Here is a 16206-nt window from a genome sequence, read left to right as displayed (position 1 = left end):
TCCTCGTACATGAGGCGCATATGGTCACAAAACCCCCCAAAGTTATCCAACAAAGGGCTAGGTTGTGCCAGCAGAGGCGTGCCCCAACGAGCTGCATCCCCCGACAGAAGGCTTAACACGAATCCCACCTTATCCCGGTCAGTGGGGAAATCAGCTGCTCTCACGCTGATAAAAAGCTGGCATTGTCCCAGGAAGGCAGGAAACAGTTCTGGATTGCCAGCAAATTTATCCGGCATAGCTATCTGACATTTCCTCCTGGGTGGGGGTGCAGCATGTACCTGAGCTTGCAGTTGAGCCACCTGAGCTGCCAGCAAAGTGAGTTGCTGGGTGAGCTGAGCATTCTCGGCACGAAGCTGCTCCATCGTAGTAGTAAGGGGTGGGAGGCTGAAAGCAAACTGTTCTGAACCAGCCTGCTACCGGCCTTGCAATAAGGCAAACCCCTGTTCAAACAGTAGAGACTGGAGAGCGTCTAAGGCTGGAAAGCGTCTGCCAAGATTTATTACTCAAATAACAGAACAAGAAACAAAAACACTGGAACTTGAATCCTCAAACGGAAGGGTTGCTTTCAGCAACCAGCCCTTCCCCAAACACTCCTTTTATTTAGAGATCAGGGCGTGGCCTCCCTGTGCCTCCTCCCGAGGAGTCCCACAGCCTTTCTCTGTTTGGTCCTGCTCGACTGCCTCCTGCGTCGGGCGTCCTTGAACAGGGCCAGCTGTGGGTCATCATCCTCCGCACTATCGGGCTCACGCAGCTGAGAAGAGGGCCCCGGCTGGGGGCTCTGCGAAGCCTCCAAGCCATCATCAGCCGGTTCGTCTTCCACACACTCCTCCTCCCCCTCATCTGAGTCATCCGAGACATCTGAGCCGGCTGCCGGACCCACAGGCTGGCCCTGAGTCACAACATGGCCAGGCATTCACCAGGTCAGGTATAAAATAAGGCAGGTAACCTTTGTTCCCCAGTTCGGACCACGCTATCTCCTAATAAAGGCTCTTACACACCTGACGTCTGTGTCTCATGATCCGCGAACCCGACACTACAATTCCATTCAAAATATGTTATGCATTTTCTCTCCACCATCCAAGTTTTCTTCTTTTCTTTTTTTCCCTTGCACACACACTCTTTCTCTCTCCTTAGAGAGAGCTACCTCCAATACTTGTTCTCAGGACAATCCTGCAAGACAGAGGGTACCAAAGGCTTAGTATATGAAAGGAAAGGGCTGAAGTCAGCCTGAGGAACTTGGTGAATTGGTGGCAACTCTTTTAGAAGGGCACCTGCATCCTCTGTTCCCTGGATGTTTTACTCCCTCCAAACAATCCCCTAACTTAGGTGGCTGTCTGCTCCTAAGTGCCCCTTCCTCTACTTTTCTAAAGAGAAATTTGGATTCCTCTGCCCCCACTAAAGCCTTATTGCCTTCTTCCAAACCCAGGATTCTCATCACAAAGCACAGACACAGAAGTAATGAGTGACACATCTGGCTGTCTCTGTCCCAGTGGAGACCTAATTAAGTAGCAGGTTCTGTGATGAGACAGCAAGTCACACTGTGCTAATGAGACCCTAAAACATCTCCTTGTTAACTCTCCTTCCTCCTTGGAGGCTGATGTATTTTCTTTGTCCCCACCTGTCACCCACCCAAGCCACGACCAATCTTTTTGGGCTGAGTGCCAGAGGCCTTCTGACCAAGTAGAAAAGCTCCTTTCAGCCGGTTTCTGCCCACAAAGACCTATTGCTTATGGCCTGGTTTGTTTGGCCAGATTTCTTTTTTTGGGGGTGGGGGTGAGGGAAGCCTCTGAGACAACAGAGTGACACTTGTCACTTCTGTCTCACCTCACCAGCTGTGCCCCATCTTCTCAATTAGATGGGGTGATGGTGGGAGGGCACTTGACAGTGGGGGAATTTTATTGGGTGCTCAGGGGATTAGAGAATCTTTAAAGCCCTAGCCTTGTTTTCAGGTTTCATGCTGGCCCAATTAGTCTTGCCTTTTCTACCTCTCTGCCTGTTGCTTTTCATTTCCTTCATCATCTTGATCTGTTCTTCGATCAATGACAGCTTGGTCTAAGCCTCCAGATTCCTAAAACACTTTCTTGTGGTAATGCTTGCCAGCCTGCTGATAAAAAAAATATATTGCTTTGTTACAATAGGCCCAGGGATCCCATTGTATAAAAAAAATCCCATTCTTCATCTAAAGTACAGATAGGTAGGGAATTAGACCCATTTTGACTAACAAGGATTGCTCTGAGTCCATGAGGTTCATGCCCTTTTTTTTGCTTCAGTTAAAAATTATTTTTCCTCACCCATTGTATAGAATGGGACATTGGAATGTCATCTGAATAGCTAAATGTCCAGAAAGTGTGCAGCATATTGTAATTTTTAAATAGAAAGATGATTCAATCCATGTCTACACAATATACTTAATGTTAATTAAATGTAAAGGAAACATTTCAGGTTAATCCTAGAGTTGGAAAAAGTTATTTAGGCCAGTGAATTCAACTCCCTGCTAAATCCCAGATTTAAGTATTCCAGATAGATAGCTGTCCATCTTCCATCTGAATAACTCCAGGAAAAGGGAACCAAGGTCATTGGTTCATCCATCCTACTTTAAATTCCTTTAAAACGTTTTTCTGTCTTATATTAAATCAGAATCTGTCTTCCTGTAAAGCATTGGTTCTCAATCTTGACAACTTTAAAATGTTTGGACTTCAGCTCCCAGAATTCCATAGCCAGCAAGGTTAAGAAACACTGTTGTAAGGGAAACCCAATACAGATAATAATCAATGTACAAACATTTGTTTAGTGACTGTTCAAAGTTATGATGACACTGAAACAAGGGACTTATGACCAGTTTTCCCACCTACAACTGTCACAACATCCCCATGGTGACATGATCAAAATTTGGGCGCTTGGCAACTGGCATGTATTTATGTCCTTTCCAGCTGGCTTCCAACAAGCGGAGTCAAGGGAAAAAGCCAGATTTGCTTAAGAACGGCACGATTCATTTAATAACTGAAGTGATTTGCTTAACAACGGTGGCAATAAAGGTTGTGAAATGGGGGTACAACTCACTTAACAATTGTCTTGGCTAGCAACAGAAAATTTGGGCTCAGTTGTGGTTGTAAATCAAGCATTCCTTGGAAGGAGATGGAAGCTTTCACTCGAATTTAGTTCTCCAACTGCCTCTGAGTTAGACTCTGTGAAACTCTGAATGTTCATTTTCACCCTGGCCCCTACTTACATTTTCCTGGGAGTGTGGCCCACGTAATCCACCACAGACAAGTGCAACCCTGCCACAGACACACAATTTCCCTATCTGGATGCCCTGGTGAGGCAGACATGCCTCTGAAGTGGGTAATATGTCTAGAGAGAAATGACTTTTTGCCCCTGTCCTCAAGTCTGTGAGGTTTTTGGGTCAAGTTGGACTGTCTGTGGCACAACTGAAAATGAAGTGCAGATACTAAGAGAGAATGTTGATTGTGTGTCCGTGTGTGTTCATATTTATTGGGGGCTTCACTGTTTCCCTCTTGCCACATCTGAGGGCAGGCTTTGTGAAAATATCCCTTTGCTAGCACAAAACTGCAGGCGTTTCCATCCCTAACCTTTTCCCAATTCTGTCTGGCCGCTGCAGAGATGCCTTTTATTCTCCCATTTTAATGATAAGTCATTGTTGTGGGCCTTCCCTGCAGGTTTCAGGGAAAGTGAAACTGTGGGGCACTCTTTTAGCTTGTTAGTGTCTGTATTTCAGTCAATCAGTCAGTCAGTCAGTCGGCCGGCCATCCATTTTCTTTTTCCCTTTCCCCCACACACATCTCTTTCTCTTTTATTTGATTTTTTATTTTGCCTTTAATGCTCTATAAGTAACTCAAGGTGGCAAGCATGGATAATGCTCTGTGCTCTTCCTCTTTTTTTTCTCCACAACAACCAATCTGTGAGGTGAGTTGGATGAAGTGAAGTGAGTTGTGAGGTGAGCGACTGGCTCCAAGGCACCCAGTCAGTTTTCACGCCTAAGCCGGGACTAGAACTCACAGTCTCTTGATGATTGGCCCAAAGTCACCAACCTGGTTTTCATGCCTAAGGTGGGACTAGAACTCACCATCTCCTGGTTTCTAGGCCAGCCCCTTAACCACCGGCGCGGGTTAAAGACCCATTTATTTGAACAAGCTGGCCTGGCCTGATGGGGAATTACTTAGGGTTTTAATATTTATATATATATTTTATTGTTTTTATTGTGGGCAATAATTTAATTCTTTTTTAACTTTTGTACTTTTGTAGTTTTAAGATATGCCCTGTTCACCGCCCTGAGTCCTTCGGGAGAAGGGCGGTATAAAAATTTAATTAAATAAATAAATAAATAAATAACCCTGTGGCTCTGCTGTATAGATACTTGTGAGTATGCCATGCACCCGAATAGGCAAAGTTTGTGTGCTGCTATTTCTGCATGTTTACAATATTGTTTGAGGTGATGGTTCTTTTCTATACCTAGTCCCATTGTGTCCCTTTGTTTAATAATTTTTGCTTTTGTGATGCATGCTTCCAAAGCCAGTTGTAGTTATTGTCAGTGTGCATGTGTGTGTGAAGACAGGAAGAAACAGAAGGGTGTGTGTTGTAGGCTCCATGTTACATAATTCCTTCCTTCGTCTCTCTCTTCCTGTTCCCTCCCTCTTGTCTACCAGTGTGCCTACATACTTCCTTTTAATTAGTCTTTTACGCAGATAGATTTTAATCTACGTGCCACTGATTGTTGCCCAATCCATCAACGATATTTTTAGAAGGATTGTGTGAGAGCTATTAGATGTCAGATACAATATGTTTTTTGTGGGCTGTACCTTGCCTGATGTGTATATTGGAGAAAGAGAGGAAGGTGTTGTAATGATCCAAACATTGCATGTGCACCACCCCACGATATTCTGCTTTGAGAAATGTGAATGGTAACAGCCATACCTTTTGTATGTGTGTGTGTGTGTGTGTGTGTGTGTGTGTATAGCACATAACACATTTGAGATGTTAATGAACTTCTTTGTACCGTGATGGTTTCGTTGCATACCTGCAAAGACCGTAATTACTTTTCTATGCCTGGATATAACTTCCCTGCATCAGAAAACCTCATTGTGCAAAGCAATAAAATATGTGTACTTGGATTTAACTAAGGCTCAGTTGAGTTTTATTATTCTCTTACCAGTTTTATTAGAGTGTAGTGCTTTTTAAATGTGCAGTGTGAGGTTGGAAGGGCACTATTTCTCCCATTTTGTACATTAGGAAATTGAGGTTAAACCCCCAGTGATCTGCCCTACATCAGTTTTCTGAACCTAAACTCCTTTAGATGTTCTGGTCTACAACCAGTATTTTCACAGAGTATAATATCTAGGGATGTTATTAGTTCTAACCCAACATATCAGATGTAGAGAAGGGAACCAATTTTAAGAAGGCCCTTCTCTGCCTGCCTACCTGTGAGCCAACGTTACAATTCAAACTCATGTTCTAATATTTAAATCCAGGGCATCCCTTGGCCTCACTGTCATTGCTAGGGATGTATGTTTAAAAGATGAGAACAATACATCAGGGAATACACAAAATATTTTCCTCTCATCTGTTACAAACCACACACACACAACACCCCCCCCCAAAAAAACTGAGCTCTCCCCGAAATTACACAAAATAATTTCCATTTGGAGTAGTCCATTAACCTGTTTTTTGATGAAGCCTCTCTATTGTTTTGATTGATTTGGGTGCTGTACTGTGGGTTTTTTCCTTCAATTTGTGTGATATAAAAACTTTTTTTTATATGTGCAGGTATTAAGCTCTTTCCCTTGGTTTGCTCACATCAGGGAGGGTAAAGCTGGTGCCATATTGCTTCAAATCAGTTTGCAGAACATCTTTCAGCAATAAATTTGCAATTGCGTTAGGAATTCTGGTGTTACAAAATAGGCATCTGTGCATCTGTCCAGCTAGCTTTCCATTCCATTCCACCCCATCATTCTACAATAGGATGCACATAGACCAGTGTATCTAAGTATTGACTAGGTCCAGCTGTGCTTAGCTTTTCAAGATCAGAAAGAACAACTCAGTCAGTGTTTCTCAACCATGCTGGCTGAGAAATTCTGGGAGTTGAAGTCCACACATCTCCACGTGGCCAGGTTGAGAAATACTAACCTAGATGATCTTTCTTGAAAAGCTAAGCGTGGCTGGACTGAGTCTATACTTTGATCCAGGTCCAGCAGGAAATTCCAGGGCTGCAGGTTAACATGCCCAAATAAGGATCTGGCAAACTCTTTCCGTAGGTAGCCCACCTCTACCTGAAATGCATCTGTCCAGGTGATCATCTGAAGTCCAGTTCAAAACGTTTTTACCTCCCGGTGAGATTTCTATTTGTATCAGCAGTTGGGTAACGTTATTTTGAAGCAAAAGAATAATGTCAGAGGCTGTCAAAAATAAAGTTGTCCACCTAGGAATTCAGTTTCGAGTCCATATTTAGCCATGCAAATTCAGTGTATTGCTTGGGGCTGGTCACATTCTTCCATTCCAACTTACCTCGCATGATCGCTCTTGTGCAAAACCATGGAAGAGCGAATGATAGTGTTATAAACTGAAAAAAAACCAAACAAATAAATTTAGAGGCAGGCAGGGTTTGGTGAGTCAGGGCTGGGGGAAAAATGTCTTCTGCATAAGATCTAAAGGACTCCTCTATTTTCCTATTTACTTAACATTTCTCTGATCTGAGGTCTATCGCATGTAAAATGAATTGTGGGATGAATCCCCAGATCAAATGAAGTCATGGAAACAGGACTAAAAAGAGGAAGGAAATAATTAAAATTTAACATCCAGGGCCCCTCATTTCGAGCGCCCTCATTTTTAAGGAATACATTCAGTTTTAAACACATCCTAGAGATATGACCTTGTTAGCCTGCTTTGCCCAAAGGAGGGAGAGAGATTTTGACATCTGGCAAATTAAATGATTTATGCAGAATGGAACTGAAGTCTAGAAAACATGAAGTCACAACCAAACTCTTGTCAAAGAGTCACACAATTCCAATTTCCTGTAGACTCTGACACAACTGTCCCACATTACTAATGATAAGACCCGATGGGGTTGCTTACCATGGACCTCTTCTGTAAACGATCCAACTGGTTTCCAGTTCAACTTTGCTCTTATTCATGAAAATTTAGTTTGTGTTAATCCTGGACCTATGAAGTAGGAGTGTCTCTTGCCTTGTCCCTTCTCTTAGCCATCACTTCTTTCCATTCCTTGCTGAAGTCAGAAGCCCATTATCACCTGGCCATCATTTCATCAATCTAAAGCTTAAGAATAGGTACCCCTTTCTTTTCTCACTACAAAAATAAATGTACAGCAAGGATGAAAGATGCTAATTCTGGACATCCCCACTGTTCAAGGGAAGGGAGCACTGGTTGGCTCATGAGAGGAGTGAACAAAACAGCAACAACAAGGCAATTAGGAGAATGGCACAAAAGAGGGTTTGATGGGATTGACTTGCTTCTTGAGTGAATCTTGGAAGCCAAGAGCAGGATTCCCCAGCTTGGTATCCTTCAGTTGCCCATCATCAGGTTGGAGAAGATTTGGATAGAGAATGACTCTTGGAAATTTGCAGAAATACTGTTGTCGTAATTTTAAAATCTTTCCTCATCTATCTTTGCTGCTTTTATAATTAGCTTTTCTTGAGTCAATTCTCACTTTAGAGACCAGCAAAGTTTTACACTGACCCTCAGGGTTAATACTGTTTACTTCCTTTGTTATTTCAAGTGTTTGCAATTATAGATTTTTTTTATTATAGGTGGTCCTTGACTTATATCCGGTTGCTTAGCAACCATTTGAAGTTACAATGGACCTCCCCCAACAGCTAATAAGGTCCCAATTTTGATGTTATGACAGCCGTACACACACACACACACACACACACGCCCATGGTCATGTGATAGTATTTTGGGCACTTGGCAACTGGCTCATCTTTAGGGCCGTTTGCAGCATTCCACAATCACATCACTACAACTTTGGATATTTTTGTCAGTTTTTGCCATTGACTTCTGGTTTCCAGCAAAAAGCACCTATTCGGCAAAATGGATTCGCTTAACAACTGCAGAGTTCAGTTAATGACCACTGCAAAAATGCCAACAAATTGGATCCCGTCACGTGATGCCTCGACTTACGATTGCAACAATTTACTATTGTAATTTCGGGCATGATTATGGTCATAAGTTGAGGGCAAACTGCATGGATTCTGAAGTGCATTTTAAATAGCACAAGGGAACCAACAGAAATACACCTGAGATAACTAAGATTCATTTCTAATAATCAATTTATTTGCAGTTGGAAGGCAATTTTTAATAAAGGAAATGGAAGAGTTGCAAAGGTCATGGCAGCGATGCTTTGGCATGACGGAGGGACAGGTTGAGTTATAGGCCCTGTTAATTATTTAACATTCTATAGCATCTTTCTGAGTTTAATTTAATTTAATTTAATTTAATTTAATTTAATTTAATTTAATTTGTATACCGCCCTTCTCCCGAAGGACTCATGATTAAATGAAGGTGCTGATAATCTTAATGGTCCTTCTAACCCAGACATGTCAAACACAAGGCCAGGGGGCCAGATCCGGCCCGTGGTGGTTTCATGTGGCCCGCGAAGCCGTCCTGGAAACAGTGAGGGAACGGCCCCCACTGCCTTGGCCCTGGCCCAGAGACCCTCCTCCTGCCAGAGACCCTCAGATCTGTCCCACTCCTGCCCAGGCCCCCATAGGCACCCTTGATGTGAACGATGTAGAGCTGGCCATGCCCACCCAGTAGGCCATACGCACTCTAGCCATGCCCACCCAGTAGTCCACGCCCACCCTGGCAATACCCACCTGGCCCCCTGAGGGCAACCGCAATGCTGATGCGGCCCTCAATGAAATTGAGTTTGACACTCCTGTTCTAACCTAATGCTCTCTGCCTGACTGCTGGGTAATCCCAAGTTTGCCAGTTCCGTCAGTGCAACTGTAATGATTTTGCAAATTAGTCAGGTAATAGTACCATTAACACAATTTGCCAAAAAAGAGAGAACAATTTTATTTTTGCAAATTAGGTTGACAAAATAAAAAGCAGAAAGCAGAATGGAATGGTCTTAGTCCCCGAGTCAGTATAGGGTTGTTGTTTTTTTAATTCAAAGATCCAGAACAGATACTCCTGATCAAAGCCTTGTTCATTGTGATGTTTTTGAGGAAGCTTGAAAAGTCAAAGGATGTTGAGCAACATACCTGTTTCTGAATCCTTCCTTGAGTGCACAATTTCTGATAAGACAGAAAATATTCCGATATGGGGAATAGATGAGTGGCTTTTTTTGAGAAGGGGATATTTGCAGCCAGCATTAAAATTTTTATAAATGAAACTTGTTGGGGGGGAAAAGCAATAACAAAGTGACTTTTGTGTTCATTCTGTGTTTCAGAAAAGCCCCGGAGTCATGAAAGAGAACCTCCTACGGCATCTGTAAGTTTTAAAAAGAGATAAATCTACTAAATCAGTCAGCATAAAAAAAAAATTAGGAAAACACACGAAACAGAATTCTTATTTACCGTGACATGAATCTGAATCACAGAGAAAAAAAGAATTCTGGCATATTACTCATTCATTAGACTCCGTTTAACTCATTGTGCCTAGTTCTGGGTTCCAGGATTTTAAAAAGGGCTCCAATAACCTGGAGCAGCTTTGGAGAAGAACAAGCAGCATGATCAGAGAATTTAAAAGGGTGGGCATGATTAGTTTTAAGATCAGAAAGTGCACAGGGAACTATTAGACATTCTTCACCACTTGAAGGGATGCTATACCACAGTGACCACGACCTATTCTATGTTCTGTGCAGGAGGCAGAATAATGAGCTTAAATAACAGAAAAACAGATTCTGAGTGAAAAATTGATGGTGAAACTAATTACCTGGATATGTGCAAGCAGAGGCTAGATGGCTATCTATTGAGGAAGCTTTAATGTGGGATCCTGCCCTAAACCGAGAGTAGCTTGAATAGTCAACATTGTCTCTTCCACTTCTAGGATTCTGTAAAATTAAGTACTGTGACTAAACCTAAATAAAGTGACATTGCTGCTATATCTAGCAGGTCATTTCACCTTTGCCCAACAATGCCAATAGACATTGGCTGGTATTGTGGACAGCTATTTGAAGAAGTTATGGAAGGCTTGTTTATTGGTGGAAAAAGCGAAGTAGCTAAATAGAGCCATCATTGATCTAAGACCTGCATTTCAGAATGGCCTAGGATGGGGCACAAAAATAGGTAGCTACCCTGTTAGTTGAGATTCTCAGTTATCCAGATGATAGTTGTCTCATAGGTGTTTTTTTCAAAAGGTAGCTGGACTGGTTTTTTTGCTTCGAGGAAGAACAAAATGTTGTCATGCCATACGTTGCAGGAATATCTGAAACTCTCAGGAGAACTTTCAAACAACACAACATGCATGCACACTTTAAGCCCAAGAATACACTAAGGCAGAAGCTTGTCCACCCCAAGGACAAACTATCCAGTCACAAACTGAGCAACGTGATATGGGCAATACAATGCAGTGAGACGTGTGCAGATCCGTACATTGGCGAAGCAAAACAACCACTTCACAAGCGCACGGGGCATGACATAGCAGATCAAACCATTAGGACAAGTTTCAGCAGTCCATCTGCATTTGAAAGACAAAAGGCGCTCTTTTGAAGACAGCAAGGTCCACGTTTTGGATAGAGAGGACCATTGGTTTGAAAGAGGGGTACAAGAGGCCACTTATGTTAACACTGAGCATCTATCTCTCAACCTAGCGGGAGGGATCAAACACCATCTATCTCCTGTCTACAACGCAGCCCTTGCAGCAGTTCCAAGAAGATTCCACAACCAAATGCATCTTGTTTCAGGTGATCCCCAAGGGCACAGACAAACCCCCAAGTGGCCTCAACAGCTCTCAGATAGAGCAGTAATGACCAGATGACTGCAAAGAAATGCAATCCTTCCATTCCCCCCACCCCACCCAACCATCCAGTCAGAACCTATTCTTTCATCCTCCCACTATTCAATCTCAACTTTCAGTACCTCTCCTTCCATTCCATTCACAACTACCATCACAACTGAGGACGTTTCTTGACAAAGTGTTTTGTTCTTCTTCCTCAAAGCAAAAAACAGTCCAGTTGCCTTTTGAAAAAGCACCTTTTGAGGTAAGTAGTCCGCATAGAGAAGTCAAAATAGCCCTTGTTGGAAACACAAATGTTGCTTGAACTGATCCAGGATCCAACTTCTCACCAGATGGTGCTTCCTCCCAATCTAGCATCTTCCACTGAAGCCAGGTGACCCTCACCTGTGGCACCTCTGTTTCTCACTGACTTCAGGCCACTGATATTCCCTTCATGTTCCCCTTGCTGCAATCCATTTCTTGGCTCCAACAGTTTGCAGAGAGAGAACTCGATATGTTTGGTGCTTTCAACTAGTGACTAGTCTGTCTCATTCACTGATGCTAATGGGACATGCAGGCGTTGCTACGTTTCCATGTATAGCACTTCCCTATTTTTTTTCCAGCTACTTCTTCCATCTGTTTTTCCTTCCCTAAACAATGAAAAAGAACAGTTATGAAGGCAAAATTGCTGCATAACACATTTTCAGTTGGCAACGCTTATTTTTTTTTTTAAAAAAGCCTCTCTTCTTAGATTCCAAAGAATGCATTTCTATAGTTTTCCAGGGGATTGTAACCAAGAAGTGTGTTGTTTTGCTGGTTGCGATGAACATGGACACAATGGTGGGAAACTCACAATTTATCCCTCTTCCTCTGATTGTCCTCAGATTGTGCCCAGAATCTGAGAATGTTCTTTTCTTATCCTACTGTGCCATATATTGGCTTTATTTGTCAATTTGCTGGCTTTTCTTTGACAGCCACATTATAAAACTATTCACCAGTCCTTGAACCAGCAAGTGAGCAAAGGGTTTTTGCTTATTGATGTACAGTATGGTATCTCCTGCATGCAGGTCATTATAAAAGTTGAGTAAGATTTCCCAGAAATGAAACAAATTATATATATATGTTTTCTGAGGTTTTCTGAGGTTTTCGCGGGTGTTTGTATGTGGATCTTTGGTCATTCGGGTTTTTCCCCACGTAGAACCTTCAATTCTACGCGGGGAAAAACCCGAATGACCAAAGATATATATATATATATATATATATATATATATATATATATATATATATATATATATATATATATATATATATATATATATATATATATATATATATATATATCTCCACACAAAACACCTTATCAGAATTAGCAGTGGAAAATCTTGTCATTTGCACCGAGGTGACAGAACAGGCAGAACTTTGCTCTCTTTCCTAGTTTAAAACAACTTTCTCTCCAGCACAGGACTGCAGTTGTCTCAAGAGAACTGTCAAATTTTTGGCAGCTTCCCTCCACCGAAGTGAGACTCTCCGTAGGCCTCTTTTAACAAGATTTCTTCAGGTGAATAGGACAGAGTTACAGAAATCTCAACAACATTCACTTTTAGAATCCAATTGAATTTCTAGCTAGTTGAAGCAGAGAATTTCACTAGGCATAAACTGACAAGGAGGTCATTTGATTAATTGATAAGAGAGAACTGTCCAGAGGGCCAAGATATAACCTTTTCTCTGAACATATTACATAAGCTCTGGTCTCGGTTAGGGGGATATATATATAGTACCAGTTTTCGGCAAAAACAAACAAACAACTATTGTAAATTGTGGTCACGTGATGATGGGATGCTGTAAACAGCTGAAAGTTTAGGTTGCTGAGTTCTTAAAATGCAATCATGTGACCACGGGGAGGGCTTTTCATTGGAACTTCGAATCTGAGTTGTAAGTAGCCTTGGGAAAGTCTGTCACAATTTTGAATAGTTGCTAAGTGACTGTTGCACGTTGAAGACTACCTCTGTAAGACTTGACCAACATTACAGGAGCAGATCCTTCCAAGGAAGCCAATCAGAATAACAGAATAACAGAGTTGGAGAGGGCCTTATGGTCTACTAGTTCAACTCCCTGTTCAAGCTGGAAACCCTATATACTATTTCAGACAAGTGGTTGTCCAATCTCTTCTTAAGATAAGATAAGATAAGATAATCTTTATTGTCATTTTTTACTGTCAGCACAACGGCACACATCAAAAATGAAACTTAGTTGCCTGTTCTCAAAGTGGAACACATACATGATACACACCTAAAACATACTATAAACATGTATAGACCCACACCCCTACATATACATAATGAATATTAAATACTGTCCATCTTGAATATATAACGGAAGGAGGAAGGCTGAGAGTTCACAAGGTTAATGCTGTATAGGATGAAATTATGGCTGAATCTGGACGTTCTGCTATGGATACCACGAAGCCTCCTCCCAGAAGGTAACAAGGAAAACAGGTCGTGAAGAGGATGAGTCGTGTCCCAGATAATCTTACGGACCCTGCTCAAGCAACGCTTCTGTGCTATGTCCTGGATGGAGGGGAGGGAACTGCCAATGATCTTTTCAGCCATCCTCACCACTCTCTGCACCGCCTTCCTGCCTGAAGCAGTGAGGCTTCCAAACCAGGCTGTGATGCTGTATGGCAGGATGCTCTTGATCGTCCCCCTGTAGAAAGTGGTCAGGACAGGGGAAGGAAGATGTGCTTTTCTCATGCAAAACTTCCAGTCTGCACCCTTTCCTGTAGCTTAAGCCAACATAGCTATGGAGGGCCATATTTCCAGTCCGAGGGCAGCAGGCCTGCCGATGTGTCAGTCTTGCGAGGTAGTTCAGACACAAAACACATCTAAAAGTACTAGCTCTAAAGTTACAATCCATTAACAGAATCTTGCAAGTCTGAAAGTACATCCCTCCCCCCTCACCTTTACTGTCTGTGGTCTCAGACCAAGTAATGGCTAACTGTCATCAATACTACATAATAGTGGGAACTGGAAGGCAGATTAACATTAGAGAACAGAAGCTTTGTTTGGTGACTCCTATTTTTCATTGGCTTCTGGGCCATCCGTGGAGTTGTTCACAAGAGACCTCCTAACCCTCAACCCTTCAATTCCTTCAAAACAAAATTTCTTTTTCTCTTTTCAGAACATGCACATTTTATTTTGTTGCTAAGAAGCTAAAAGCCAAATCTAGGTTACGGTAACAGCGGAGCATCAGGACACTTTTCCAGCTTGTTTTTTTGGTCTTTTTTAATTATATCAATTCTTAGATGTGCACACAACCTTGGGGTACTTTTCTTCTCCTTCTCCTCCTTTCTGCTTTGCTTTATATCTGGGATTGTGTTTTTAATTCCACAGCTCACTTAGATTTCATTCTCTTTTATTCCCTAGGATGATGGATGCCTATGGAACAATTGATAGTGGAAATTGAAAAAAATGGCTCTGTTTTGACCAGGATGTTTTTGCCGATGTTATTACTCTCAAAAGGGTAATCAAAATGCAATCTAAACCAGAGCATTGCATCTTCCATCAGCCCCAGGTACTTCCAGAACAGCAATTCCCAGAATTCTTAGCTTGCATGATAGAATCTAGCCTGTCAGAAGAGTATCAGCTTGGGACAATTGTTCTCACACTCTATCCAGAAGAGTCATTAGCAGGATCCAAGGGTATGATGGGCATTAGAAACTAATGTAGAGCATCCTGTTATACAGCATCACAGTCTGGTTTGGAAGCATCACTGCTTCAGACAGGAAGGCGGTGCAGAGAGTGGTGAGGATGGCTGAAAAGATCATTGGCAGTTCTATCCCTCCCATCCAGAATAGAAGAGTTGCTTGAGCAGGGTCCATAAGATTATCTGGGACACGACTCTTCACGACCTGTTTTCCTTGTTACCTTCTGGGAGGAGGCTTCGTGGTATCTGTAGCAGAACATCCAGATTCAGCCATAGTTTCATTCCATACAGCATTAACCTTGTGAACTCTCAAGCTTCCTCCCTCCGCTATATATTCAAGATGGACAGTATTTAATATTTATTTGTTATGTATATGTAGGGGTGTGGGTCTATACATATGTGTATATAGTATGGTTAGGTGTGTGTCATGTATGTGTTTCACTTTGAGAGCGGGCAACTAAATTTTATTTTTGATGTGTGCCATTGTGCCCACAGTAAAAAAATGACAAAAAAGATTATCTTATCTTACATACTGCTAATTCTTAACTCACAACCACTCATTTAGTGACCTTTCAGAGTTACAATGACCCTGAAAAAGGTGACTCGCAGCTGGTCCTTGGACCTGCAACCGACACAGCATCCCCATGGTCACATGATCAAAATTTGGGTGCTTGGCAACTGGCATGAATTTACAACAGTTGCAATGCTCTAGAGTCATGGGGTCGCCATTTGAGACTTTCCCCAGCCAGCTTCTGGCAAGCAAAGTCAGTGGGAAAAGCTGGATTTACTTAATGACTGCATGATGCATTTAACTGTGTTGATTTGCTTAACAAAAGAGGTAGTGAAATTGCTCACAACTCACTTAGCAAGCGCCTTAACAACAGAAATTCTTCCCTCGGTTGTGGTTGCCAGTTGAGGAGTATCTGCATCAGGGGGATATCCAGTGAAGGAAGACTGCCATAAGGTCAAATAATAATAATAACAATAACAACAACAATAATGTCGGAAGGGGCCTTGGAGGTCATCTAGTCCAACCCCCTGCTCAGGCAGGAAACCTTATACCATTTCAGACAAATGGCTGTCCAGTCTCTTCTTAAAAACTTCCAGTGTTGGAGCATTCACCGCTTCTGGAGGCAGGTTGTTCCACTGGTTGATTGTTCTAACAGTCAGGAAGTTTCTCCTTAGTTCCAGGTTGCTCCTCTCCTTGAGGTTAGGTCTCCATTCCTCTCACTTCAATCTCCCTAATTTTTAGGAGGTGACGAGAGAGTAATGAAATATGAATTACACCTAAGAGCGGGCATGTAATTCTCCTTGGAATAAATTGAATCTTAGATCAACTCTGCTCAGGATTCTATGCTGAACTGGCTGAGTTTAACAAAATACTGACCGAGAACTGACCTGCCATTTTATTACTTCTGTTGCTGCTCCATACTACGTGCTCTACCAAATTGTCTTCCAGCGTTGGATATGAAACAGGTTAAATTAATTTCCGTTCTCAATCCCAGGACTGACTGTGCCATGCAGTTAGCAGGCGTTTTGGAATATGCTTACCTTGTTCTGTAATTGGACGACCAGCGAAAATGAGTCTGCAGC

At 42.2% G+C, this 16206-nt stretch overlaps 1 long non-coding RNA gene across 2 annotated transcripts in view; it reads left to right on the top strand.

Annotated features, from left to right (window-relative positions):
- LOC308676703 overlaps positions 1-16206 on the top strand; it is a 70695-nt gene that overhangs the window by 46458 nt on the left and 8031 nt on the right. The window contains exon 4 of one of the 2 annotated variants that reach the window (XR_014028348.1): positions 9425-9465. This is a non-coding gene — a long non-coding RNA (uncharacterized lncRNA). Of the gene's footprint in view, positions 1-9424; positions 9636-16206 lie in introns of those variants that run through there. The other variant, XR_014028349.1, reaches the window with a different exon arrangement.

The sequence above is a fragment of the Vipera berus genome, assembly GCF_964194415.1.
Source record: "Vipera berus genome assembly, chromosome: W".
Taxonomy (NCBI): Eukaryota; Metazoa; Chordata; class Lepidosauria; order Squamata; family Viperidae; genus Vipera; species Vipera berus.
Note: the sequence above shows the minus strand (reverse complement) of the source record. Positions and strands in the feature narration are given on the sequence as shown.